Source organism: Cucurbita pepo, chromosome 17 (genome assembly GCF_057944985.1).
Source record: "Cucurbita pepo subsp. pepo isolate OVF chromosome 17, ASM5794498v1, whole genome shotgun sequence".
NCBI classification, from domain to species: domain Eukaryota; kingdom Viridiplantae; phylum Streptophyta; class Magnoliopsida; order Cucurbitales; family Cucurbitaceae; genus Cucurbita; species Cucurbita pepo.
Window position 1 is genome coordinate 4,556,390 of NC_141814.1, and position 4,951 is coordinate 4,561,340.

Consider the following 4,951-nt stretch of genomic DNA (forward strand, 5'->3'; position numbering starts at 1 on the left):
ATTTATAATAAAATTTTTTTATTTATTATTTGATTTTAACAATTATAGAATGTTAAGATTTGGATAGACAATTTCAATTAATTGAAATCTATATTTTTTATTTTTGAAGTGGTTAGTGTTTGGTACAAATTTATGTTATCTAATCACGAAAAAAAATATGATTTATATTAAAATAGAACTTATAACGGTAAGAAGGTTAGATATTTATCATATAGTTCCTATTTACTAAGTTTGTTACCGCATCAATAAAAATTGGTAGAGTAGCTTCTAGAAAAAAAAAATAATAATTAAAGCAAGTGCCTTAAGGGGAAAAAAATCGTTGATGTTATTTTCAAGTTAGCGTGTAGACTAATAATAGTAGATACAGTGTCTGTAGAGCTTCCACTTCTCTTTCAACTCTAGTAATGGAACCTTTGAGTTAGGCGTGAGGTTGAATAGGGATGTGTCACTTGATAGTTTATTCGACTGCCCTGCTCAATGTCTCTGTCCTATAAGAGAACATTGATCATGCCGGTTGTCAGTGATTTCCAAGGTAGCATGTAGGCTAATAGTAGACTCAATAAGTAGCCTACTTGTAGGCGCTTAATTGTGTCCTTGGTATGCTAGGGTACCATACTCTTTCTTCTCTTATTTTGGTTCATGTTGCAAGTACTTAGGCCCCTTTAGTTATGTTCTTGACTTGTGAATTCTTATCGTGATCTATCCTAAGGACCTTGGTCCAAGGATTCTGAGGTCTCAACCTTGGTCTTGATCTACGGGCCTTAGTATTATGGTTCTGGGGTCTTATTTCAAAATTTGGATCTTGATCCATGTTCTAGTCCTTAATCGTTGTCCCGTTCATGGTTACTTTTTAGGTTCTTTGTTTGTTCTCCAAGACACTGCCCATTAGGATTTACAATATTAGTCATGAACTTGACAACTTGTGTCCAAGGCTTCATATGTTCCAAGAAATGTAGTCTGAACCCACATCTAGGGCTTGACATGTGATACGATCTGAAAACCTACATCCAAAGCTTCTTACATTCCAAGCAAGGTAGTCTGATTCTATATCCAGGGCTGGCCTTGTGATATAGCCTAAATACTTATGCCCAAGGCTTCCTGCATTCGAAGCGGCATAGTCTAAATACATGCACTAAAAGTTTCATACGTTCCAAGCAGCGTAGTCTAAAATCTTTCATCTAGTGTTTAACATGTGATACAACTTGAATACCTATGTCCAAGGCTTCATACATTCCAAGTGACAGTCTGAATACCTATGCTCAAGGCTTCATACGTTCTAAGCAGCGTAGTTTGAGTCATGAATATTCTGTATGGTGGGAAGTCTTAGGAGCTTACTCTTGAATAGTACCTATCATTCCTTTTACCATGTTAGTTGTAGAGCTTGTGTAGTATTTTCCTTAGTTTTTAATCTTGTGAGTTTCCAAGGTTCTTTATTTCTTGAGGCATAGGTTGTAACATGCCATCTTAAGCTTATGAACCCAGCATAGTAACATGCATGAATTATTCTAAAAATTCATAGAGTCATAGTATATTCTTTAAAGAGTTCTAGAAGAATCTTAAATACTCGGTAAGAATTCCTTGAGGTACTTTCCTTCCGGTGTTTATAAGGCCCTAACTTGGTTTAGGTTTCAAACTTTCTCTAATCAACATGAAATCTTGAATGTACCTTCATGTCCTTAGGCATAGACCATATAAAAAGTAGTAGGTCATTTGGAGTATGTTTAGACCTTGAATATTATAATGAGTCCGAGGGGCATTTTGATCATTTTACCCTCTAATTCTTGGTTTCGCTACTTAACGTTCTCCAATGACTTTCAAAATTTACAACATCATCAAATATCATAAAATAAGATCTACTACAAAGTTTCATAATATTTTAAGGTCATTTAGAGCGTGAACTGAAGATAAGTTACCTTTAGGGTATTATGATAATTTTACACCGTTTCTTGGTTGAGCTACTTAACCTTATCCAATTGCCGCTAAATTTCATATATAATCTTAAGATGTCATAATATACCCACCATTAAAGTTTCATAGGCAGTAGAGTTCATTTAATGAGTTATTTTAACGTTACTTAAATTTCAAGCAATTTGATCGGTTCAGAGCCTTAACTCTCGGTTTTTTGTGTTTTTCTTTCATAATCCTTTAAATCATACTTAATTTAGGATTCATATAAAGATTCAAGTATTTCTTAAGAAAAGTCCATGATGGGTACTTACCTCGTCGTCGATGTTCGAGACATCCGTTCTCAAGCTTCCAATATCTGAATTATTTCAAAAAAAATTTGACAGAATCCTTTGGGTGTCTAGTTTCTGGTATCATAAAACATTTCATAAGAAATGGTCTAGAAGAGGGTTAAAATTGAGAAAAATTAATGGAGAGTAATTTTTTTATTTCGATCATTGTCTAGATAGGAAGAAGACGCACGCAACGCATAATGCCGCCACCTAAAAATTTTCCTCCACAGCTCCGATCACGGGATTTCTTCTCGACTTCTTCATGAAACTCGAAGAAAGTGTTATAAGGAAGGGCTTGAGAATGGTTTCATATCTTCTTGTGGGTCGTAGCCTATGTTATTAATCTCCAAAATTCACCCGACATCTTTTTCCTCGGCACAGCATTACCAAAAAAAAAAAAAAAAAAAACTTATGGGGCAGCCGTTTCTAAAGCTTATTAGTGTTAAATAGGATTATGTTGCTATTTTTATGTTTTAGTTCCTGAATATTAGATCACTGATATGCCGGTAAGATTTCTGCTGTAGCAGATGATGCTGATTACTCTTGACAGCAGTACAGGGAGAACAAATTGTGGAGGTGGCACAATTCGAGGTAGAGGACGAGGACTTAGGAGACCAAGTTTTAATAAAACTCTTGTTGAATGTTTTTATTGTCATGACCTTGGTGATTTTCAGTATGAATGTCCCAAAAAGAATAAGGGAAAGGAATCACAAGCTCATTTTGCTAAAAAACCGCTACTTCTCCTGGCATATGTTGAAGAGATGGTAAAACAAAAGGAGGACTCAACAGATTGTTTGTCTGAAATAGAAGACTTCAGAACGTTCTAACTTTTCAAAACAAAGGTGGAGAAAGAAACTGGGACAAATATTTTAGGTTTGAGAACTAATACAGGTGGAGAGTTCACATCTACTGAGTTTATTGAGTTCTGCTCAAATCATGGAATACATTGATAACTCACTGCAGCTTACACACCACAGCAAAACGGAGTGGCAGAAAGAAAAAATCGCTTGAAAGAGGAGGTTTATGTGGCACATCCTACTGCTTATGTGATCTAGGGAGATTTGGAGGATAGATAAAGTACATAAGGTAGAGGATTAGTAGAGATGCAGCCAGGTTTCACAGGCGGTGGACCTCCAAATTTGCAGGAGTTGGAGAAGAAGATGATGATGAATCATTGCCTTCGGGAGTTGGAGAAACAACTTCTTGAAGATAACGACAACGATGATGGAAGTGATGTTGCGTCTGTGATTACGAGTTTGACTATGGTGTGAGATGATGTATAATCTAATTAGTCTGATGCTACCGCCGAATTAGAAGCCGATTTTGACTTCGCCGACTACCTCTAACTTCGTCTTCTTGTTCTTTGTCTACATTATCCTTTGTGGCTTCTACGTCTTCTAATTCTCGGAAATAGTCTGTAATCGAGGCTGCGACAGCGATTTCTGAGGGAAAATTGGAGGTTATGGATGAGATTCTTACACTGGTGGTTAAGATTTCGAATGCAAGAGGTAGTTCTGTGCAGAGATTGGCAGAGTATATGGTTTTCGTTCTGAAATCGCGGGTAAATCCAGCATAATTTTCGCACCTTGTGGTAGAGATTTTCGGCGACAACCCTTAGTGGTGACTCAGTCGCTTTAAGATGTTTCTCCTTGCTTTAAGCTTGTTTTCATTGCAGTAAAATCTCGCAATTCTTGAGGGGATAGAGGAGGAGGATAAAAAATTGCATGTTGTGGATTTCGATATCGGGAAGGGAGGTCAGTATATGAATCTAATCCACCTTCGCTCAGGTTGTTAGAAAGGGAAGGTCGTCGTAAAATTAATGGCGGTTGTAGCAGAGAACGGCAGAGACGAGAGGTTGAAACAGGTCGGCGTATCACTGAATCAACTTGCGAAAGAACTCGACGCCAAGTTCAAATTTAGCATGGTGAAATAGGAACTGGCGAAGTTGACGCGCGAGTCACTCGGGTGCGACGGAGATGATTCACTATCAGTGAATTTCACTTTTAAGTTGTACCATATGTCGGACGAGAGCGTGCCAAAGGACAATCCCCGGGACGAGAGCATGTCAAGTTATTCATTTTTGCTAAGTTCAGGAGTTGTTTCATGGTCCTCAAAGAAGCAACCCGTAGTCACACTCTCCACTACTGAAGTTGAATTCATTGTTGCTGCAGCTTGTGCTTGTCAAGCCATATGGTTAAGAAGGATGCTGGAAAAACTCGATCATGTCCCAGTTGGAGCTACAGTGTATTGTGATAGTAGTTCCACTATGAAGCTGACCGGAAATTCAGTCTTGCACGGTCGAAACAAACACATTGATGATCGTTTCCACTTCCTCAGTAACTTAAGTAAAGATGAAAATTTGATGTTCAACATTTTCATACTGAAGAGCAAGTGGCTGATATCCTAACAAAACGTTTGACTCGAGTTGTGTTTGAGAACCTACGCATGTTGCTTGGTGTCTGTCAAGATCTTGAAGTTTGATTTAAAGGCTATGTCGTCAGTTTAAGGGAGAGAATGTTGAAAAATATTTAGTTGCTATTTTCATATTTTAGTTCCTGAATATTATGCTAGATTCTTTGTTTTGACATGATATTCTAGTTAGGATTTTATTTTTATCTTCTGTTAAACATTGTACTCGCTATAACATAGTCATTCTTCACGAATAAAGTACTGAATTTCTTTCTTTCTGCAAACTTATCTCCATTAAAATTTAT

The 4,951-nt window shown here is 37.1% G+C and overlaps 1 pseudogene; it reads left to right on the forward strand.

Moving 5' to 3' along the window:
• The first annotated feature begins 3,340 nt into the window (after positions 1 to 3,340).
• LOC111784691 (scarecrow-like protein 8) lies at positions 3,341 to 4,644 on the forward strand (annotated as a pseudogene).
• Positions 4,645 to 4,951: the final 307 nt, after the last annotated feature.